The 25,408-nt window shown below is 38.2% G+C and overlaps 1 protein-coding gene and 1 long non-coding RNA gene across 3 annotated transcripts in view; both read left to right on the forward strand.

Moving 5' to 3' along the window:
• LOC145524615 (uncharacterized) overlaps nucleotides 1-10,724 on the forward strand; it is a 47,461-nt gene extending 36,737 nt beyond the window's left edge. The window contains exon 3 of the long non-coding RNA XR_014067714.1: nucleotides 6,301-10,724. This is a non-coding gene — a long non-coding RNA (uncharacterized LOC145524615). The remainder of the gene's footprint in view (nucleotides 1-6,300) is intronic.
• CNTNAP2 (contactin associated protein 2) overlaps nucleotides 1-25,408 on the forward strand; it is a 2,222,175-nt gene that overhangs the window by 424,679 nt on the left and 1,772,088 nt on the right. The window lies entirely within an intron of this gene.

Here is a 25,408-nt window from a genome sequence, read left to right on the forward strand (position 1 = left end):
GAATGCCATTTGTAAACGATGGCTGTCGAGGAAAGATGTTGCTGTACAGGATGGTGTTTGTTTACCTTCCTGTCTCTTAGGAGGGAAAGGAGCACACAGCCCCATAAAGCTGATAGGAATCTTATAAGTCACTTTTTCACCAGAAAGGTCCTTCCTGGCCCTGCCTTGAACACGCTATCCATGAATGATTTATTGCCAGGATATTATCGAATTCCCCATGTTGCTAAGTTAACATTAATAGTAAGAAATACTAGCTGTGATTGGGGTTGATATAAATGAAAACTACAGTCACCTCAGGGCAGAAATTATTATTTTAATCTTAGCCAGGAAGATAAACATGTCCTTAGGCACTCAAGTCCTTAAGAATTAGGTGAAGTGTGCTTACCCGAAAGTGGCAGGCGGCCAGGGAAAGGTGGCTCATGTCTCTCAAGGAGATTAAGCCCATTTGGATTCTCCATTCTGATGTCTCTTGTTTAGTTCTTCTGGAAATTAGTTTTGATGAGGAGCTCTGGCAAATATTTGGGTTCCATAAATGCAGTGTGATAAAAGGAAAAAACATCCCAGCTGGCAGCTAGGCTCTCAGGGAGTTACAGAGCATTGAAACAGAAACCACAGTGGACAAAATCAAGTGTGCTATGACTTACAAAACATCTGTATTATACCAAATCAGACCACCAGCACCAATGTTCTAAGCACTGACTCCTCTTTTAAGGGCTCCTTTAGATTTATGTGTTTCAAAATAAGATTCAAGGCAAACTGATCCAGCAGGAACTCCAGGATTTTCTGGATCAGAATGTAGAGACATGGGTTCTAAGAGTCCTGTTGCAGGTGTGTGCTGTGCTCGGTCATGTCCCACTCTTTCTGACCCCATGGACTGTAGCCCGCCAGGCTCCTCTGTCCATGGGATTTCCCAGGCAAGAATACTGGAGCAGGTTGCCATTTCCTCCTCCAGGGGATCTTCCCAACCCAGGGATCAAACCCAAGTTTCCTGCATTGCAGGTGGATTTTATTTACCACTGATCCCCCTGTTCCAACAAATCTGCTTATTTATAAATTCAGAGCCACCCCTGCTCAGACCACCTTATTAATTTCCCTAGCCCCTAGACCCTAAAAGCAACCTCCCCTTTAGAGAAATCCCTTGGTTCTGCTGGGGTGCATTTCCTTGTATAGCAATCTCATTGGCTTAACCATTTGTCTATGATGGTTTTGGTGTGTGTCAGTTGGTAGGCTTTGACAGGTAGTATTGGAAAAGTGGAAAAACCAGAGATAACTGTGAGTTAAAATCATAAGATGTGAGAGGTAAAGTGTTGAATTAACTTATTAATATATGATTTATTCCTAGGATTTTTCTCTAAACATGTATTAAATCAAAATATCTGCAGCTTAGTACCAAGTACTTTAACAACTCTCCAGGTCCTTCTAATGAGCAACCCAACCAAGCATGAGAACCAATGGGTTAAAGCATGAATATTCCCCCCAATATTTATTTGAATTTTAATTTCCATATGGTAAAAGGCATAGATTCATAGTGAGTGTACATTTCAATGAGCTTGATGCATGTAAAATTCGGGTAATCATTACCTCAATCAAGATACGTCTTTCCCACTAACAACTTTCTCTTATGCTCCTTTCCAGTCAATCCCCTCTTGACAGGCATTGTCCTTTCTTATATCACCATAGATTCATTTTGCTTATTTTTGACATCGCACACTAGAGAGGTTGTTAAAGATGGCTGATAGAGACCAGGAGATGTCAGCCTTGAATGGCTGAGCTTCAGCTTTGAGTAGTTCTTCAGAGGTGTGTGCCTGCTAAATTGCTTCAGTCCTGTCTGACTCTTGGCAACACTATGGACTTTAGCCTGCCAGGTTCCTCTGTCCATGGGGATTCTTCAGGCAAGAATACTGGAGTGGTTGCCATGCCCTCCTCTAGGGGATCTTCCCCATCCAGGGATCAAACCCCTCTGTCCTTAGTCTACCTGCGTTGGCAGGTGGATTATTTACCATTAGTGCTGCCTTCAGAGGTGATTTACTGTAATTCTTTAATGTTCCAGATGAGCCTGAAACCCTTGGTTGTGACCCAGGATCACACAAAATTAGTCAATGGTGTGTATATGTGTGCACATGTGTGTGTACACATGCACACACATGTGTCCAGTCATGTCTGATACTTTGCAGCCTGATTGACTGTAGCCTTCTAGGCTCTTCTGTCCATGGAATTTTCCAGGCAAGAATACTGAAGTGGATTGCCATTTCCTGTTCCAGAGGATCTTGCAACCCGTGGATTGAACCCATATCTCTTTGTATCCTGTATTGACAGGCAGATTCTTTCACTGTACCATCTGAGAAACACATAACGAGCCTTATATATCATCTAATCCCTCTTCACTGATGTTTCTTGTGTCTTCATCCACATCCTAATAAATATCAGTTGAACTAGAAACTTCAAAATGTCTCTAAACTCTAATTGCTACTCCCGTACCTTGGTTCAGACCTTCTGAATCCCTTATCTCATCTAAACCGTTGAATAAGTTCCTGATTAGTCTCTTTGTCTTTAAATTCTCTCATTTATTCACTCATCAACACACAATCAAACACCTCTCCTAAGTTCATAGTCTAATGAACTTTATTTGCATTCTGCTGCTGACTTTATCTTTGTAAAACTGGATCTAAATACAAAGCTTTCATCGGTTTTCAATGGTCAGAAGTTTTAGGAAGAACTAACTGGAGTAAGCGAAATGAAAAGGATTGATTTGAGTGTTTAGACAGAGAAAAATGCACAGAGAGAAAGGGTAGAGCACAGATTTGCGGTGTCTTTGGGTGGTTTATTAAGGTCAAAGAGAAGCTGGTATGGGAGGAAACTGGCAAAGGAGGGGATTTGGGAATGAGGAGGAAAACTGGTGGGGATGGCAGTAGGGGCTAGAATCGTTAGGGCTTGTATTTCATTTAAAGAAATGTTCTGCCCTGAGGTCATAGAAGTCTTCAAAATATTTGGGGGACATGCAATAAGAGGACTATAATTATATATATGTTTGTGTGTATATATATATATATATATATATATATATATATATATCTCATAGTGCCAGACACTGTTCTAGGCTCCCTTCATATCAAAGAAAATGTGAACTGATTTATTCAGTTGTTTTTATGATATAATTCAGTTGTTTTTATGGTATAATTGGAGAAGGCGATGGCACCCCACTCGTGTTGTTGCCTGGAGAATCCCAGGGACGGCGGAGCCTGGTGGGCTGCAGACCATGGGGTCGCTGAGAGTCAGACACGACTGAGCAACTTCACTTTCACTTTTCCCGTTCATGCACTGGAGAAGGAGATGGCAACCCACTCCAGTGTTCTTGCCTGGAGAATCCCAGGGACGGGAGAGCCCGGTGGGCTGCCGTCTATGGGGTCGCACAGGGTCGGACACGACTGAAGTGACTTAGCAGCAGCAGCAGCATGGTATAATTAAGATATTTTTTAAAAAGTAGAATCAATACACCATGATATAGTCCAATTCAGTTTGGGGGAAGTTTGAGCATTGGGAAGGTTGTGGGATGCAGAGCAGGCTTTTATAAGATGGGGGACGTAGTCTTTAAAGGAAATGTGAGTTTTGAACCAGAATGAGATTGAGGGAGAAGCATTCCTTGTTGAAGAATGTGAGGTGGTGGTGTGTGTGCTTGTGTGTGTGTGTGTGTGTGTGTGTGTGTGTGTGTGTGTGTGTGTGTGTGTGTGTGTGTGGCTTAGAGGGGGATACTAGGGGCTGAAATGTTCGGAGATATATCTGGCAGTTATGAGTGAGTGAATGAAAGTCTCTCATTCACGTTCAACTCTTTGCGACTCCGTGGACAGTAGTCCGCCAGGCTCCTCTGTCCATGGACTTCTCCAGGCAAGAATACTGGAGTGGGCTGCCATTCCCTTCTCCAGGGGGTCTTCCTGACCTAGGGATTGAACCCGGGTCTCCTGCATTGCAGGAAGATTCTTTACCATCTAAGCCACCAGGGAAGTCCTTATGGCTTATGACAGGTGCTAATAATTTTGAAATTGATTTGATAGGAAATTTCTCACATTCTTCTTGAGCAGGAAAGGGGCCTGATGCAAATATGTTTAGGTTTTTTCTGTGTGTGTGGCATTCAAGTGTGGTACAATGCAGAGCGATATTAGCAAGATCTGTTGGGTGGATAGCAAGATGAGCTACCAAAGAAAGAATTTAGAAAATCTAAAGGTAAAATCGAATGTCTGTCTAGTCAAAGCTATGGTTTTCCCTGTAATCATGTACGGATGTGAAAGTTGGACCATAAGAAAGGCTGAGTGTCGAAGAATTGATGCTTTTGAACTGTGCAGCTGGAGAAGACTCTTGAGTGTCCCTTGGACTGCAAGGAAATAAAACCAGTCAATCCTAAAGGAAATCAACCCTGGATATTCATTGGAAGGGCTGAAGCTGAACCTCCAGTGCTTTGACCACCTGACATGGAGACCCAACTTATTGAAAAAGACCCTGATGCTGGGAAAGATCCAGAGGAGGCAATGGCACCCCACTCCAGTACTCTTACCTGGAAAATCCCATGGATGGAGGAGCCTGGTGGGCTGCAGTCCGTGGGGTCGGGAAGAGTCGGACACGACTGAGTGACTTCACTTTCACTTTTCACTTTCATGCATTGGAGAAGGAAATGGCGACTCACTCCAGTGTTCTTGCCTGGAGAATCCCAGGGACGGGGGAGCCTGGTGGGCTGTCATCTATGGGGTCGCACAGAGTTGGACATGACTGAAGCGACTTAGCAGCAGCAGCAGCTGGGAAAGATCGAGGGCAGGAGAAGAAGGAGGTGGCAGAGGATGATATAGTTGGATGGCATCACCAACTCAATGGACATGAGTTTGAGCAACCTCCAGGTGACAGTCAAGTTCAGGGAAGCTTGGTGTGCTGCAGTCTTCGGGGGCACAAAGAGTCAGACACAACTTAGTGACTGAATAGGAACAAAATAGAGCATGGACTAAAGGCACTGCAAAGTTGAAACTGGCTTCAGTGTGAAAACCTGAAGCTCAGGACCCCACTAACTGAAAGAGCCTTCTCTAATGGAGGAGTAAAGAGACGTGTTCTCGTGATATACCTGCTACCCCTTCTACTCCTTCTGATGAAGTCCCTTTAAGTAATCCGTGGTCTCAGAAACGACCGCACATAGATCATTCCAACAGTAATTGGTATCTGAGTATCTCCAATGAACAAGAAGATGAGTAGAGGGACCACTTAGGTCCCGTAATTAATCTGGCTTCTAAGCCACTGTCTAAGTCCAAGTTTCATGGGTTTATGGGACTTGGAAATTTATCAGGACATGTCTGTTTGGCCATCTTATGTGAAGAGACAACTTATTGGAAAAGACCCTGATGCTGGAAAAGACTGAAGGCAAAAGAAGAAGGGGCAGCAGAGAATGAGATGGTTAGAAAGCATCACCAACGCAAAGGACATCAATTTGAGCAAACTCTGGGAGACAGTGGAGGACGGGGAGATATGGCGGGCTGTGGTCCATGGGGTTGCAAAGAGTTGGATATGACTTAGCAACTGAACAACAACAGTATGGCATTCTTGTTTTACATGAGAATCTCATATTCTTATGATCATTTTCTTTTCTGTTATTTTGAAACTTTAATTAATCCTTAGCTTGCAAATTCATCTGATCTCAAACTTTTTTAAGAATTCTTCTCATGTTTATTCTTAATTTATGCATTGCAACCCATTTTAATGAGAATTGTTGATGCTGTACATTTTTATGAGGAAAGCATATGCTTAAGACTATTTAAATTACTAAATTGATAACATATGTCACATTTAGTTCTCATATAAGATCTCTTTACTGTAATCCTTTACAGTTTTTAGTATTTCAGTACAGTTTTGATTTAACTCTAACAGAGCAAAACACATTTTATTTATTTATATTGCATCAATATTAAAGGAAATCTTTACACAAAAATGTGATTATGTGTTTTAAATATCTGTGCTGTAGGGAAAACATATTGGCTTGGGAGCTTAATCAAGTTACTGGAAACCTTAGAAATTACCAGTAAATAAGGTTAAAGCAATAATTTAGCAAATACTTTGATTCATAGTTTGACTGAGTCACTTGAGACTGAGTTTGCCTATCAGATCATGGAGTATGCATAGATACGTTTGCAGCTTTCCTGATATAGAATTATTACTTGAAATGTTTTTGAGTTTCACAGAGGAAGGCTCTTGTTTTCTATAAATTCATGTTAATGTGAATTTGAAGTACCTGACAAATCTCATTAAAGTAAATTTATCCTGTTAATCTAGGGACAGAGCACACTGATCTTTTCACAAGAAAGAGCAGAGTGAAGGATTGGAAGAACATCAATAAATAAAACAGTCATTTGCTGAAAATTCTTGCCCTGAGAGGCAGAAGCCTGTCCAGATAAAACACACCCATATATCAACTTCCCTGGCAAGGACATCATGCAGACAGAAGAACAAGCTCTATAACAGGTTGAGGAAAACCTTAATGCTATATATTAGTTAAGTCTCTATGGTATTAGCTTGGTATTCTAAGGTTCAGAGGATTGGATCCACTTAAAGTAAACATCAAAAGAGACAGCTTGGCACCTTAAGAGCTCCTGTCAAAGCAATCACTTTGAAGTTTTCAAGTGTGAAAATTAAAAGGGTTAACATTAGATTGATGGGATTTGGGGGAGCAGGATGCCTGGGCATGAGATGTAAGTTATTTGAAGACCAGTTGAGTCCTTTCTGAGTGCCACCTCTGTACTCAAGACTTATGCAGACTGTTTTAGTACAGAGAAATGATTTACCTGCCAGTATCCAGGGGTCAGAAATTCGAAGTTTGCAAGTAGGGTTCAGCCCCCTTTGCCTGGGACTCTCCTAGTTATCAAAGCGGGCTCATCATCAACATCAAAGTGGGTGCTTTTAAAATACAGATTTCAGGGCCAGCAGCTCCGAGTGCCTGCGTGTAAGGCAGTAGGATTCTGTCATCTGGATTCATTTTATAAAACACCCCCAGGTGATTCTGATAACCCAGGGCTTGGGAAGTTCTATCCTAGGAACGTTATGCAGAATTCCTGATTTTATGACATTGTTGCCTAAATAGGAATGTATGCATGTGCATGTGTGTTTGTGTGTGTGTCTTCTCCCTTCTCTTTCCCAAGAGGCTAACAGCTGTTTACTCTTCAGAGTTATGATTATAACATATATGGTTATAATGTTTACATATATCACAAGGTTGTTGTTTAATCACTAAGTCATGTCCAGCTCATTTGCCATCCCATGGGCTGTCGCCCATCAGGCTTCTCTGTCCACGGGATTTCCCAGGCAAGAATACTGGAGTGGGTTGCCACTTCGTTCTCCATATTTGCATGTATTAAGATTTTTGGAATAATAGGCCAAGAAATTCTTTAAAAAGTTGTTCTCTCTGTTTTTCTACTTCCAGACACCAGTACAGTGTCTGTTCTGTTCATAGTCTATACTCAGTAAATAAATCAATTAACAAGAGAAGGTATTTAGGAACAATTTAGTGCGTAAAATCTGTTCTTTCCTAAATGTTTTCCTATTCCTCATCTTACCATATTGTTATTGTTCCCCCACTGGGGAAGAAGCTCCAGGAAACATCTGTTTTAGCCTCTTTTGTTCATTGTTGTAACCCCTTCACTAGAATAGTGCCTAATACCTAGGAGGTACTCAATAAATATATATTGAATACATGGTTATATGAAATTATATACACAGTTTACATGGTAATATTTGACATTGTTCTCACTGTATTTGGAAAAGTAGAACAGATTTATCTTTGTCTTCTAACCTTAACATGTAGGAAATCTATTAAAAACTATATTACATCATAGTTTATATGATTTGATTGAATTTTAGTATTAAAAAATACAAATTTGAAAATGCTGATGTAAATATGACAGTATTAGTTTCTAGCAGTGATTTTATTTGTTTTGAATGTTTTTCATTTAGCATTTAGTATTAGATATATTTGTGAAAAAGTTTAAATGTGATAAATAAATGCATTTTCTAGAATACATATTTACTTATTAATGTTTCAAATTAAAAGAAGTTAGATGCAGAAATTGTTTTCTGTTTTGTGGTATGATAGTCCAATTACTTCAAGGAAATAATTGGCATTCATAGAATTTAGACTATTTTATTTAATTTTGGAAGAAAATTTAGATTAATGCAATTTAGGTTGCTATAAAAAGGTTACTACATCAATATGATACTTTTATAAGTTGGTATATCATATAGTGAACATTTCAGTGAAAGCTATGAAAATGTTGAGGTTTTGTTTTTCTAAAAAATGTGTTCCAATATCAGTGTGAGCTCTTACATTTCTGAGAGACAAGTGAGAACCTTGCCAATATCCATATTCTTATGATCTGTTTGTGCTGGCTTTAATTAGGTAAATATAAAAGTTATGTGATTTATCTACATTTACTGGCATGACGTTGTTATTGTGTAGTTTCATTTAAATAAATGAGAGACATGTGTAAACACATACACATACACATAAAGAAAAGAGTTACATAGTTGTCCTTCGGGGCATTCCATTTGGTGGTCAAATATCTTATCAACACTCACTTCTCTCCCTCAGGCTGATGTAAATGCCATGTTATAAATGATTAATCTAAGCCAGCAAGAATATGCACACCACTGGAATCTTGCTCACATAATTTTCAGAGGTTTTCTGATGACTGAGTGACTTCTACCTTCTGTCCTGGCATTTAACTTTGCCAGTGCTCTTGCTTTGAGGTAGTGAGATTGGAAACTCCTAACAAATTCTCATCTTACATTTTCTAACAACAGTAATTTATCCTCAGTGTGGGAATTGTTTCTCACCCTCAAAGTCTTAGATCTTGTTCATGCTGATTTCAAAATGCATTTTCTTAAAGGTGATTTCACTTCAAAACAAATAAATTATACATATCTTTCATTGGAAACCATTTTCTTTTTGTAATACTTCCTGTAACAAAATTAAGATAAATATTTTAATGAAATTTTATATTGTTTTTATGTCTTTTCCACTACAAGTTCCTCAAAAATCCCATCCACTTTTTCTCCCATTCCCTCTCTTCTTTCTTATTTTGTTGGCTTTTGGTGTGTAGGGAGGTGAGACTGGTATAATCTTTTTAAAGCTTGTGCGATGTTTGGCCTCCTTGATTTTCTGCAGAGCAGCAGGCATGGTGCACAGTCTGGCCCTGCTCCCACTCTTGCTATTATTCACTCTAAACTCGATATGCAGGGCCCTGGCCATAGGCAGCTGCCCAGACAGGTGGCCTGCCCTGCACAGAGTCCCAGAGGCAGGTCAGGGCAAGAGCCATCAAAACCTTTTTGATACAACAGCGTTCGCCAGTGTGAAAATGAGGAAATTGCACTTTATAGCACTGAAGTGTTCACAGATTGCATTTCCCTAACTTTTTCCCCTTTGTATCTCATAATAATCCTTGGATCTACAATACCTAAGTATTGTTTCCCCCATGTTCCACCTGGAGAAAATGGGGGCTAAGAGAGGTTAATATATGTGCCAAAGGAGAGAGAGCGTCAGGTCTCAAATCTTGAGCCTGAAAGTTCTGTAGTCTTCCGTCAGCGGCTCAGTGTCCTCTGTTGCTGAGCTGAGTCCTGCAGTGAATGGATCCGAAGAGCTCCATTCAATCTGTGTCCTCCTTCCCATATCCCCTGCTTGCCTCAGGCAGCACAGGTAAAATCACCTGAGGAGCTCAATATGCTGTGTGATAGCAGTTATTCTAGACCTACCTCCCTACCCCATCCCGCCCGTTCCTTGAAAATAAACCTTGACTTCGCTTTAGGTTTACATTACTTAAATCTTGTATTGGATTATACGTAATGTTGCCCTGTCTATCTATCTCTGTCTTTCCATCTGAAAACTATCAAGTGTCAACATAGCAAGTATTTTAAAACACTAATTCACACACACACATGGCCACAAGGGAAATTTAGAAAGAGATATATTTATATACAGGGAAGTTTAGAGAATAAGAGTGTACAGCCCCATGGACTATAGCCCACCAGGCATCTCTGTTTGTGGAATTCTCCAGGCAAGAATACTGGAGTGGGTTGCCATTCCCTTCTCAAGGGGATCTTCCCAACCCAGGGATCAAGCCCGGGTCTCCTGCATTGCAGGCAGATTCTTTACCATCTGAGTCACCAGGGAAGCCTTAAGAGTATACAGTAGTATTATATTTATTACACTTAATATAATCATCACTCAGCATGTGGTGTGAGGATGTGTTGTGATGTCTAAGGGAGAGTCTGTGGTGTGGTTTGAAAGTATTGGCCTTGGTTTCAGAGGCCGAGTGAATGATGGGCTTTGTCAATTAAGTGACTTGTCTGATTTCCGCATCACACAACTTATTGTGCCCAAAGTGATACTCATACACTTACAGAAGTATTGCAACAACTCAGTGATTAACGTATATAGAACTGAAGTTCAGTGCATATGGTATATTACACAGTGAAAAGAGAGAGTTATTTTTTCCATAGCTGGAATTGTTAATCAGCCACATGAAACAGAAACACCTCATGACTTCATTAGTTACCAATATGATGTCAACAACGTCAACTGAATTCCAGAAAATATTCTTTCAAGCAATGCTTGGAGAAATAAGATTTTTCACTATTACATTTTTCTCTAATCTGTAACGTCAGGCTATTTTTTTGCTCAAGTTGCAGTTGAAAACTTACTTTAAAAATATGAATAAAACCTAAAAATACTATATGTTATATTCCTTTGAGTTATTTCAAAGGAGACAGAGGAGATGGCAAAACACAATCAAAGTATAAAGAATTGTGTCCCAGACACATGTGGTCTTGATTCCTGGCTTTGATCCTTACTGGCTTTATAACTTGGGATAAATTGCTTGATCTCATCAAGGTTTCACACATTCATTCATAAAATGAGGAAAATAATAATTATCTCACAGCTCTGATGGTAAAAAGCACCAAAATAATGAATGTTAATGATGTAGAATAAGGCTAACATTAGGATCGATGTTTAATTCATGTTAATTTCCCTTCCTCCATTTCTTTTTTTAATATTTTTAATTGGAGGATAATTGCTTTATAGTGTTGTGTTGGTTTCTGCTGCACAGCAATGTGAATCAGCCATAAGTATGCATATATCCCCTCCTTCGTGAACCTCCCTCCCCCCCATCCCAGCCCTCCATTTCTTTCCATTTCTTCTGTTCCTCCATTCCTATCCTTAACATCTCTAGGAACCAGAGGAGCACAAACAGAAATCCTAAGGCATGTAAAAAGATTCAGTGAGAAAAATTCATATAGAGAAGAGGAGATGGTTGAAAATTCTAATCACTGGAACCGGTATTTGCCCAAAACAAGCATTCTTCATAAGAATGGCTGCACGATTTATTTAGGAAGCAAAGTGTAATATTTACAGGGGCAAAGAGGGCAGCAAAGTTAGTGAAATCTGACATTTGTGAGCTGGCACTACTTGGTAAATCTCACTTCCCTCAGTGGAAAGGATTAGCTTTCAATGCAGATTACTCCACATGGAAGAGAAACGCCGGGAGCGTTAGACTTGAGGGATCTCGCTCTACACGCCAAGTTCTTTTCAGATAATTCTGGTTGATTAAACAAACAGGGAAAATAACCCTTCTAACATTGTACAGATATTAAGATTTGGAGTCGGCATATGGGCAGCAGTGTCCTCCTGGGATGAAAGATTTCAAAGCAACATACAATTTAAATTAATATGGTTGCACATAATGATGGTTATTTTCCTAATGATCGTTTGGATTGAAGTCCATGTTTTCTGACTTTTCTCCCAATAATGCCATTAAAACTATATGGGGTTGACTTGTGCATCAAATTCACCCTTGGTATTTAGGTTATGGAAGGAATGAAGCTTTTTAGGGGGATAGAAAGGGATGGGTCAAAGGGCATGGGGAAAGAAGGTAGACATAGTATGTATTATGCTGTTGCAACCAGAAGTAGGGTCTCGCTGCTTGCCACTCAAAAGCCATCAAAGAGGCAAGGTTGGTGGAAAGGAAAGTTTGCTTTATTTTGGATGCTGGCAGCCAGTGGGGAGGGTGGATGTCTGTCCAAAGGCCGTTCCCCCATTCCCTCGACAGTCAGTGTGCAAGAGCTTCTATAGGCAGAGGGAGGGGGCTACATTGCAGAAGGAGCACAGTCAGCTCTGACAGTCATTTTGAAGTTTGTCATTGGTGGTCTGACCGGCATTATCTTGATTGTTTTGAGTACAGTTGGCTCAGATGGTAAAGAATCTGCCTGCAATGCAGAAGACCTGGGTTCAGTCCCTGGATTGGGAAGATCCCCTGGAAGAGGGCATGGCCACCTACTCCAGTAATCTTGCCTGGAGAATTCCATGGACAGAGGAGCCTAGCAGGCTACAGCCCGTGGCTTCACAAAGAATCGGACACAACAACTAACAGTTTGACAGTTAATCTTCAGTTCTAGTGTTGCTTGTCTCCATTTCTTTGAGGCCAGTTCTCAGAATTGTGGCAGCTATGTCATGCCTAGAGTGTGATCATGTACTTAACTTCTACCTGGGGTTTCAGTATCTATAAGGCAGCTCACAGGATATGGCTATGAATATTATCTATAGCCCTTGAGAAGGAACTAAAGGTCCTTGACTGTGCTTAACGATTGCATTAGTATTCGGTCTCCATTGTTATCCTTTGTCTCTGCATGTTCTCACTTCTCTGATTAAACTTACTCTTTGCTAAAATTTTTCCACAGACAAGAGGCAGGCTGAGAACATGGGGGACAAAGACCATAGGGTCCCACTCCATTTCACTGATCCTTTCCCAGGCAGGAAGTCTATTGACATTTATAAAACTGGCTATGATGACCATTTCAGGAGGACTCAGAATTAGAATCAAAGAAAGGAATGCTTGCAAGTGAATCTCACTGTATTCTGTAAGGTTGTTCCAGAAGAGTTGTCTTTATAATTAATCATACTGTCTATTAGAGTACAGTTAGGGATATGACGTTTTGGGTAAAATTTTACAGACTTTTAGGGTTGAAAGTAGCCCAAGAGTCCTACAGTCCAGAATTCTCAGGGAATGAAAGGATTAATGGAAAATTGCCTGTGATTCAGAATAGACTAGACTAAGACTAGGGCCCAAATATCCTAATACTCTTCTTTATCAATTTCCTAATTATTTCCTTACTCACTAGTTAGACGAACCTGGATATTCTCATTCTCTCTGTGAGTGTTTATGTTGCAGATTAACCTAAGCCAGTTTGATTGTCCACAGTTGATAGCTTCCTTCGCAACATCCCTTGGTATTCTCTTTTAATTAATACTTTTTTTTTTTTTAACATGGCCATGTTGGGTCTTAGTTGTGGCATTCAGGATCTTCATTGTGTCATGTCAGATCTTTCCTTGTGGCACACAGACTCTCTAGTTGTGGCATGCAGGGTCAGTAGCTGGCATTCCAACTTAGTTGCTCCATGGCATGTGGAATCTTACTTCCCCAGCCAGGGATCAAACCCATGTCCCCTGCATTGCCAGGTATATTCTTAACCATTGGACCACCAGGGAAGTCTCCTTTTGTATTCTCTTACTAAAAGTGCAAATTATAATTCTTCTCTTGCGCAATCACATTATAATCTCATATTCCAGTGAGAGTTAATCACAGAAATCAAATTCTCCTACACATTCAAACTCTTCCTAGCAATCAAATAGAAAAAGTCATGGAATCTACCCTGAGAGATTCATGAAATTCTAACCTTTTGCCTTTATGAGTGCTTTGACAAACACCATGCAGGAGAAGAAGAGTTAGTTGCTCAATCATGTGTGACTCTGCAACTTCTTGGACTGTAGTCTGCCAGGCCCCTCTCTCCATGGAATTCTCCAAGCAAGAATACTGGAATACATAGTTTTTCCTTCTCCAGGGCGTCTTCTGGACCAAGGGATCGAACCCAGGTCTCCTGCATTGCAGGCAGATTCTTTACCATCTGAGCCACTAGGGAAGCCCCCATGAGTGAGTGTTAGCAGGATTTAAGTTATCAATTAGCTGCAATCAGGCCCAAGCAACCTCTGGAGATGATTGCTCTTGAAACATGATGGAATTTGTGTCCAGAGGCAGCAGCTAAGAATAGAGGAGACCAGGTTCAGCAAGTCTTGAATGTTGTCCAGGTAAGGTAGGGCCTTTCATGGGCTATCTTAGCAAGTGCATGCCTTGCTTCACTGATGAAGTTTATCTCACTGATGAAAAATCATTGCTGCTCTCTAGGGTGATAATGAAGAAGCTTTTGAGGTTATTAGATATCAGCATAGTTGAACCATATAATAACCATATCCCAAATGCTACCAATCTATGGGGGGTGTCTTCTGTGTTGACAGATGTTCTCTGTCACACAAAACTAACAAAAATGGATCTGAAATTCTATTTTTAGAACCATAACAAATCAAGAACATCTTTCTAATTCTTTTATTCCTTGCTGTGGAAGGCTCATGTAAAGTAGAATATTCTCTTGAGTATCATACATTTTGATACTTAGTTCAATCATACTTTGGGTATACTTCAACCTGTTGTTAACCATCCATGCTCCTTGTTTTAAAAATACATTATATATACCTGGTAAAGGCCATTAAATTGTCATCTAAATTACATAAAATGAGTGGCAGGGCTCTGTTCAAATCATTTAAATATCTCCCCTCCTCTCTGCACAACCACACACATTTACACATCTGCACATTTGGTCATTTATCCCCTCTCACAGATTGTAATTTTAGTCCTTTTATTCAGTTTTTAAAATGCATAATTATTATCTCACATTACTTGAAGTGCATTAATTTACTCGCAGAAATGTTACCATTTTCTAATGAAACAGTAGCAAATACTGCAGTCAATTCCAGCTGGAATTTGATTATATTAATGCCATTGCCAATTGCTAAACACCTTTGCAAGGTAATTAGATTGTTATCTGATCCTGCCTTGCTTCCACTGAGTCAACATGTACACAGGTGGAAAATGCATTAAATAAGCCATCTTGGTCGATGGCTTCTTTTCAGTGTCAGTGAATCTGTGCAAATACACAAATGAGATTATATAAATTACTCTCACTAAAGAATCAGGTCATTTATTATGGAATATAGCCATATATATATGTGTGTGTGTGTGTGTGTGTGTGTGTGTGTATACTGGAATAAACATTTTTTAAAAATAAGCAGTTCTCATATGGCTAAGCATTTGTATATTTGGGGAAATTCATATATTTGGGAGATACTATTGCTGATAGTTTTATAACATCTATCAACCCAAGCTCCGTAACAGCTGGCCATCTCTGAAGTCTCTTCAGATTCTGCTCTAGTTGAGGAGGAATAATGTATGATACTTTTGTGTCAACTGAGTAGAGGTGGGACTTGTCACTTGTCATTTTAAAAGAGTGATGTCTGAGATCTTTAAAGTGAAGCTTCTGAGCTCTCTTTGGGTCTTTTCCCAACCAAGAAAGTGTCAGTCACTTCTCCCAATGGACTCCACTAACACCTCATCCATTCCTCTGTTCTAGCATTTCAATGCACAATGATGCCGTGATTTGATTATATATTGGTCTCTACCTCTCTTATGTCAGCTCAAGAGACCTTGACTTACTTTCTCCTTCATGTTTATGTTATCATGAAGAATTTGTGCATAGTAGGCTTTCATTAAAGAGGAAATTAAGTGGAACATTCTTGAACTTACAATCCCAGTGTCAAATAAATATTATAAACAAATGAAAACATTTAAAAATGCATCTGTGCTATAATGTAAAAGGCAGAAAGAAATTGCCCACTGCTTCCCAGATTACTCTGAGAACTGTAGTAGTGTCTTCAATCTCTTGTATGTTTTCTTAATACTAGGACATCAGTAGGAAAGGACCCTCTCCTTCTAGGTCAGTAAATGTCTTGGGATACCTTTCAAATAATCCCACGAAGGCAATATGTAATCTTATGAATAGAATTTACCTTACTGGTAGGCACAAATAATAAGAATCATTATGAAGGTATAGCACACGTGTCCGAATGGAGAAGTTCTACTTAGAAAAAAAAATCAATATCATCTTGCATAATAGCGGTAGGTATACTTATGGTGAAAATGATTAAATGACAGATGTGAAAATGCCAAAAACATGTTTTTAAATAAGTTTCTTTTGAAAACATTTTTGAGTCTTACTGTTTTTAGCTTACTTATAAATGAGTAGTCTTATTTCCACTAACTACTTAAAAAGAGGATTTGAATAGGCATTAAAGTTGTTCTGGCTCTTAACAGGATTAATATAAAATACTCCCAAGTTATAATAGAATTTTAAATCTGAATGACTTTTTGAGAAAAGTATATTAATGAAATACATTTTACTTGTATTGTAATTTTTTTTTGCACGGGTTAAGTTTTAAAATAAGAATCAAGGCTTCCATTAATTAAAAGTTGTTCTCAGTGATGAAAAATATAAGCTCTTGAATTTTAACAAACTGTTAGAGTAATTGATAAAATGTGTACTTCATAAATAGAACTAAAATTAAATTGGACAAGGAACAATGTGACATATTTAAAAACAAATACATAATAAATGCTAACATATGCTAGTGATAGTCTGATTTAAAAGAAACATTGGTTGAATTTATTAAGACAGGACTTGGGTGCAACACTATATGACAACTGTGATTTAACATTTTAAAAAATATTAATGCTACTCTCTGTATCTTGAAAACTCAGTCAAATTTTATGGCCATCAGCTTTCATTTTCATGATAAAGAAACAAAAATTTTCAGGAGCTAAAAGCTCAGTTGTACTAAATCTAGAGACAAAACAAGCTACCTTTCTAGGCTTTCTAGAGAATAAGCAAAGAATTAGTTCAATCAAATTGTTAAAACTATAATTCAATTTTGTGAGGATAATCCAATTCTATTGGTGTATTTATTATTTTTATTATTATTATTACTTTAAAACACCATATAGATGCCTAAACTACACACCAGACACTCTGTTAGATTCTTTATATAGAGAATCACATTTTATTCTCCTACTCTGTGAGCAAGCATACTTATATTGACGATAGAAAATACAGTTTTAGAAAAATTAAGACACTGTTGTCCAGGATGGCACACACCGGATTTAAACTCACATGTATTTGGCTAAGAAATGTGGACAGGGTAACCAATTAAATTCTCAATTGTATTTTTAGGAACATGCTCTGCAATATGAACCCTCTGGTAAAACTAGATGTTTGTTTTTCAGTCCCCTGAATAAGACCAGTGTTGCCAATTCTGCAACTTGCAACTTTATTCTTGCAGTTCCTCATGCCTGGAAGATCTCATTCTTTTTTTTTTTCCTCCTTTAAATATTACTCCTCCTTCAAGGCCAAGTGAAAGCTACAAGCTCAAGTAAGCTTACAGAAGACTTCCAAACCATTGCATTATGAATTCTCACAGAGCTTACCTACATTCATGAGAGAACTTCTAGACTCATCTTATGGTGTCATTAATACTACTCATTATTAGATCCTGAGACGCAAGACACATTGCCTCCTTTCTCATTATTCAGAAGGCATGTTGAAGAATTTGCCACATAGAAATTATCCAGTCAATATTTATTTACTGCCAGTTGCTGGAGTTTGGGCTTCAATGGAGTGATAGATAATACAGTTCAGCTAGACAACAGTTCATAGAATATAAGTAAACTTCTTGACCTCATGGTTTCTGCTAATGTCATGGGAACAGGTGATGCAGTATCTTAACACCAGTTCAAAGAAATTAATTTTGTGCAAAGTTTGGCACAGTTATGCTTCTCTGCTCCATCACTAAATCTTTCCTTTTAGCCTCACGCCCATATTCTCAATTCCCTCTGTAAGCTGTGGATGAACTTTCAGGAAAGATGGTAGCAAGGAGCCTTTAAATGGACCGCTGTCCCCCTAGTTTATTCAAGATGTTTAACTTTAAAGATACTGTCCAGTGATCCTGTTTTAGATCTTAGACCCAAAGGTGTTCTTATATTTCCCCTAATGTCCAGCATTAATAGATAAGTTAAATGCTCCTGTTCTATGAATTCAACAGATCACCCAGGGGGCAACGGAGGAGAGTTTATCAAGTCTTTTGTTAAGTATGAAGCTCTTTTTAAGAATCTAGTCAAGAAATCAGAAAAGAAGTTCCTGCTAACATTTTGTAATAGACTGGAGGAATACAATTTCCCTGAAGATAAACTCTTGGAGAATATAGGGACCAGATACACAGGCAAAAACAGAGGATAGCGTGGAACTCTGCCTCTTGATGCCTAAGAAAGGCAATGCTACTTAGGAGATAAGATTTTAGGATGCAGAGGTAGAAACCTTGTTCTATTTACTCCCAGTACTGTGTTAGGGGAAGGAAGTAATTTCTCTGAGCTTTTAATTGCCTGTATCTCCTAAGGTGACTGTGAGAATTAAATTAGATAATTTGTGGTGCATAGTTAGTTAGTGTTAGTTGTTCAGTCGTGTCGGACTCTTTGCAACCCCACGAACTGTAGCCTGCCAAGCTCCGCTATCCATTGGGATTCTCCAGGCAAGAATACTGGAGTGGATTGCCATTCCCTTCTCCAGGGGATCTTCCCAACCTGGGGATTGAACCCAGGTCTCCTGCATTGCAAACAGATTCTTTACCATCTGAGCTACAGGGAAGAACCTTACTAAGTGGTGCATAGTAAGTGGTTAATAAATATATTTTTTGACCAGGTTACTTCAATTTTGTTTGAGTAACCCACTTTTTTAGGCCAACCCCAACAGGATGGGCAATGATCATCCTGGTAGATTGCCACACAGCTCGTTAATGAATGGGCTTCTTCTACTATTTTCTTTATTTCCTTTTGAGAGAACTCTGCATCTTTTTCTACCAAATTAAGATCAGGCATCTGCTGTATTTATGATTTGGATTTGCAGTACTGGTCTTGGGTGCCTGACCTCTCTCCTGGCCATTGATCATGTGATTTCATGTCTTTGTGTCAGAATGTATTTTAGCATCTAGAAGCTACAATTAATAGCATCTAAGTGAAGGGAGGTTCTCATGTATACTTCCCATATTTTGTGTACATAAAGATAAATGGTGGGATTTGGAAGCTTAATATGCCTACATAGTAAATAGAGATGGAAGCAGAGAGAGAAAAAGAGAGGTCTAAATTTAATAAAAAGCCAATCAGAGACATACAAGGAAACCAAGTCGATACATCCAAGTCTCAGATGGCCATCTGAGTAATATTTCTTTCTGAATTAATCTTTACTAAGTCTAATAAGGTAGCATCTGTTACTTACCTCTCATCAATAGTAGACTTGATTCCATTATTTCATAACTAATACCAATTAATACATTTTCCTTTATCTTGGCTTCTTCTGTCCTTAACCACCTCCCCGCTCTCCCACAATGGGAGCTCCAACTCCCTGCCCTGCACCTTCTCTGTATTTTCAATCCCTCCCCTTTGACTTTACAATTGTCTGAGCACATGCCTTCAGCCCCAAACTTATTTTGTGTCATAAACCATTACAGGGGATTCCCTGGTGATTCAGTGGTTAGGCCCTGCTGGTACTGGCAAAGGCCCAGGTTTGATCCCTGGACTGGGAACCAAGATCACATCAGCCATGCAGTGCAACCAAAATTATATATAAAATATATATATATATGCTGCTGCTGCTAAGTCGCTTCAGTCGTGTCAGACTCTGTGCGACCCCACAGACGGCAGCCCACCAGGCTCTGCCGTCCCTGGGATTCTCCAGGCAAGAACACTGGAGTGGGTTGCCATTTCCTTCTCCAATGCGTGAAAGGGAAAAGGGAAAGTGAAATCGCTCAGTCGTGTCCGACTCTTAGCGACCCCATGGACTGCAACCTACCAGGCTCCTCGGTCCATGGGATTTTCCAGGCAAGAGTACTGGAGTGGGGTGCCATTGCCTTCTCCGATATATATATATATATATATACACATACATACATACATATATATGTATAGATAAAATAGATATATAATAAAAAACATTACAGTTGGATCTCCTAACAATGCTGACAAAGCCTTTAATCCCACTTCTTTCATTTTATTGGTGAGAAAACTGAGATACAAGACATGAGTATCAGACACTATCAACTGAATTTATAGGAAACAGATAATGGAAGTAGCAATTAGTAGTTTGCAAAGTACATTTGCATATGTCATTGGATCTTATCCATCTAAGACTCACTTATGGAAAATCAGTCTTTTTTATATATATTTGTAGATAAGAAATTGAGTGAAAGATTATATGATTGAGAAAGTTCATATGGTTAAGAGTTGACCTAAGGTCTCTAATTCTTAACCCAGTGTTTTTTCCCACCATAATCAACTCTGCCTTTTCCATTCACTCTGTCTTCTTATTTTTAGCTCACTTCTAATTATCTCTTCTTCCTTCTTAAAAATTAGACTCAGATATTTGTGAAGTTACTTGCATACATACAGACAGACATACACACACCTTTCAGGGCAGGATATGCAGTTCCAAGATTCCTGAACATCTTGTACAAGGTAAATCTTTTGTGAGAGCTTCTATAATTTTTATTTATTTACTGAGCATGTGTTCAGTTGGTTTTAATTGGTACAATGTAGAGAAATGTCAATTAAAATGAAAAAAGTATTTGGAGTCCTCTTCAAAGAATTCATTCTGTTCATTTGAAGGTATATTCATAACCATTTCTTACTTGCTGGTTTTAACTAACAGACTCTGTTCCAGAAGAATGTATAGTATATGACTGAGTTAATTAAATAATACCATAATTTCAGGGATAATAATGATATAGGGGAGAAAAATCACACATTGTTGTGCTTTTTTTATTCCATGTCTGCAATTTGCTTTTAACTTTATTTTTTAATACATTATTATTTTTTTAAATAAAGAACCAGTGTAAAGCTAATGAGTAGGACTGATAAGATTTAGAAAACCAGTTTTAGAAGGTTTGTTGCTAACAACAACAAAAAAAAAACAAATAAGGGCTTCAAAATGTAGACCTAAAATTATTTTTTAAAGTTGTCAGAGAAAATCTGCCCATGACCTGTTTATTTTCCATTTAAAATAAACTGAGTGGTTTTGACTCCCTTCTCTCTGTGGCCCATGTAGTGCTGAAAATAGACAAGGAAATAAAACTGCAAGCTTTAAGGAAAAGATAACTCGATGCCTGCTGTACTTGCAGAGTAATCAAGGCTTATGGTATATTTATCCCATTTCCTCACTCCTCCCTTCTTGTTATTTCAGTCTTCCTCATCAAAACACTTACTTTTCCCTGAATCCTTGCAAATTAGCATCTCATGCATATTCACTGGTGCATCACTCAGTGATTCTCCAATGCCAGTGGCCTCTTTGCCTGGGAACTACAGTAGGACAGAGGTGACCAGCCAGCCACCTGTCACTGTTTTAAGCTCACATACAGGTCACATTAGCTCCCAGACAATGTAAAGTTGACTAAAATTTGCTGCTACAGATCCTTCAACCAGCAATTCTTTAATCTTCCTCAAGACAATGCAACATTTATCGTGAGAGTGAGCACACAGCAATAAATTCTACCCAGTACGCAACTGTAGTTCTCCTAAGAGGAGATGACCTTTTGTATTTTTAATAAAGATTTTATCTTTTTCTTTCCATGAAGCAAGGGATCAGATGTTTTGTTGTTTTCTAGAATCAAAGGCATCTCATAGTAATTACTTTTCTAAGACGCACTCCTTGAATTTGTAGACTTCTAATAAACTAGAATTTATTAGTCTATTAAAACTCTACAAATTAAAAACCCTATAATTAATAGAGTTTTTCATCTATAATAAAGGATTCCACTGATAGTAGAAAATTTGCAGGTAACCTTATCTGGATTATAATCCTCTTCTTGCCAATTTCTTTTTTTTTTTTTTCCATATTCTTGGGAAGCTCTTCACAGAGTAAGGATGCATTTGGAATTTTGTGTCTGAGTTAAAAACTAAAAGAAAAATACACTCCAGCACCAATTACAAGTTATTATTTTTTAAAGTTACTTCTTTCTCTGACTTAATAGAAACTGATTGGAATCTCACAGTAAACTGTAGACAATGACATTAGATGTTCCTCTTCTGGTTGAAATGATGGGGTATAGTTATGCTATACATTTCTCAGTAGACAATGTGATTGTGAAATGGAACTGAAATTTAGATAACATCTCTTCTCCAACACATAGCCATTTCTGTAACAAATGACTTAGGAATGATACCAAATACAAGAATAATAAGATAGTGAAAGAAAACTACATCGAGACTACATTTCCCAGTCAATACAAGAATCAGTTCAGCGTCAATTTTTGCATACTATGCTCTTTCTCAAGAAAAGTTATTTAAAAAGAAGTCACATATTAATAAAAATATATTTTTTCTTTTCCTTTCAACCTTAAAGTATCATGTATCCAAAAAAACAAAGAACAATTAATTAACCATGTTGGTACTTTCAAAGCAAATTTCTGAAACAAATAGATTTGAACATAAATCAATTTAATATTTGAAAGGATAGTCATAAAAAAGATATAGTTTTAGTTATTATAGCACAGTCCAAGAACTATATTCATTGTTTTTTACAAAAAAGAAATTTTAAAGTAGGATTATACTTTGAGGTAATTTGGTTTTGGTTTATTTTTGTACTAAATTACCCAATTATATTTTCTTTCCTGATTAGTTTAATTCTTGTCAAAGATATATCAGACAACCCACTAAATTGTTACTTTCACTGTCAAAATAGTTATATTAATGCTGTTTAGTGAATATTCAGCTTGATTAAGTGTAGTGTGAATTTACTTGTAACATTTTAATATATTGATGTATTTTTCAGATTGGATTACATGGCAAAGTAAAATTCATTCCAAATACTTAATTTTGAGAAGTGTTCATTAAAAGATCCCCTGGAGAAGGGACTGGCTACCTACTCCAATATTCTTGCCTGAAGAATTCTAAGGACAGAGGAGCCTGATGGGCCACAGTCCATGGGATTGCAAAGAGTTGAACACAACTGAGTACTGATACTTTTACACTTTCTTGCGTACTTTGAGTAGCACCAAAATTTTGACCTGTGCTAACAGCCTGTATGACAGACCAAACAGGGCCCCGGCATCTTGACTGCAAAGGTAATTGGGTAGATCCATCATGGTTTCTTTCAACTTCAGCTTTCTAAGGATTAATAAAGATGACAAAGTTTCGATGTAAGTAAGGATAAAACCTTACCATTGAACATGTACAGTCTCCTATTAAGACTTCTAATGCAAGTAATGATAAAACCTTTAGTCAGACCTGGATGACGCAGTATCTCTGGCCAGATTCTTGTCCATGTCTCATCATTCTTTTTCTGTTTTTCTCTTAATCTCCTTCAGAGAGGTAGACATTTAGTCCACCTTTCGATTAATACAAATTGGCAGTTTCTTATATTGATAGTAATACTGTGTTAATCTAATCATTAATTAGATGATTGATGATGACTAATTGATTACTAATAATTAATAATTAATAATGCTATTTTACACTATCAATCTCTTTCCTTACTCAACATTCCATTTTAAAACATAGTTCTTCATGAATTATGTTTTTTTTCTGGCATTTATTATTACTGTAAAAACATTATTTATCTCACTGTGCTGGATCTTAGTTGCACCCTGTGGGATCTTCAATCGCGTAGTGGCAGCATGAGGAAATCTTCAGTTGCAGCCTGCAAACTCTAGTTATGGCATGTGGGATCTAGTTGCCTGACCAGGAATTGAACTGGGACCCCTGCTTTGGCAGCATGGAGTCTTAGCCACAGGACCACCATGGCAGTGCCCCTGAATATGTTTCTATAGCTCTATAATGTTGATTTCTAATGTTATATTTTGAATTCTGTAGGTTACAAATTCCCTTCTTATTATGTCATATACCTGCGAAAGCTGCCTATGAATTTTTGATTCAGGGTTCCTCTGCCTCCATACTTTTGCCTCACAGTTTTACCAGATTTTCACTGGGAAGCAACCAACTTTTCGCCTGTGTACTACATGAAAAACTTACCAAATAGTCTAAAGGAAGAAGTTGAATTTTGAGGTCAGGAAGACTTGCATCTGATTTCTGGCTCCCCAAGTCCTCGCTCTATAACCTTAACAATTTCCAGGCAAGAGTACTGGAGTGGGTAGCCATTCCATTCTCCAGAGGATCTTCACAACCCAGGGATTGAACCAGGGTCTCCTGCATTGCAGGCAGATTCTTCACTGTCTGAGGCACCAGGGAAGCCGAAATGGAGATCATATGATGGTAATATGTATTCCAAAGAGTGATGGTTAGGTTCAAATGAGATAATTTACTTAAGCATGCCCCCAAGTCAAGTAAATAATAAGTTGCCATCTCTTTTTTTTCTCTGTGATTACTTCTAATATTAGACAAACATTAGTTCCCTATGGGGATCTGTTTCATACTCACTTATATCTGGTTTATACTTGTATACTTTAACTTGAGTGGAAAAAAAGGAAGGCTAGCTCCTGATATATTACTAGTTCCTGATATCCTTGTGAAAATTTTAAATAAGTTAAGTCTCTCCATTTAGTTCTTTTTGGAAAAAAATGTCAGAGCTCAGTTGACTTCCAGGCTCACAGATGAGCATGAAAAGGCATTTTTCTGCTCCTTGTGAATGAGGTTTTAGAAAAGGCAAGCACAGTATCTATTCAGGTAGGCAGATGGTCGAGTGAGTTTCCTATAAGACAGTGTCACGTGTTGCCTTATCTAAATTGTTATAACTTTCCTATCTGCCAAGGTAGTGTCAAGTTCTGTTAATGAGATGGCCTCACAAGTGTATATTTGAATATTTTATGAAAAGTCATTGTGGCTTTCTACAGATCTGACAGTAATTAAATGCATGAGCTCCCAAGGCCCATTTCAGGGGCTACATGCATATTTTTCCCTCTCCAAAGACATATGAAGGTATGCACTTCACTGACATTTGCAAGGGAAATTGTGTTTTCCCTACTTCTTTCTGAGATTAGCTAACCTAGTTCTCTGCTCCATTTCAGTACTGTGAGTACCTAAGTACAAGTCAGTACTGCAGAGGAATTTTCCATAGGAGTCTTCACTTCAGGTGCCTCAGTACAGTCATCTGTAGATAAAGAACATCTCTTTTTCACTCTCTTCTTGATTATCAAAGAATAATTGACTGACCAGTAATAACTGATTAATATATAATGTTCTCTAATAGAAGAAAATACAATGAATGGGTGTTTTTGAACAACTGTTTCTACCTTTTGGCCTCATTGTCCTAAATTTAGAACAATTATCAAAGAATAATTGGCTGACCGGTAATCACTGATTAATGTATATATATAATGCTCTCTAGTAGAAGAAAATATAGTGAGTGAATGCAGAGATAATGCCTCATCTTGTGTCAACTAATTGATATCTGTGTATAT

This window comes from Giraffa tippelskirchi, chromosome 10 (genome assembly GCF_054371585.1).
Source record: "Giraffa tippelskirchi isolate mGirTip1 chromosome 10, T2T-mGirTip1v1.2.pri, whole genome shotgun sequence".
NCBI classification, from domain to species: domain Eukaryota; kingdom Metazoa; phylum Chordata; class Mammalia; order Artiodactyla; family Giraffidae; genus Giraffa; species Giraffa tippelskirchi.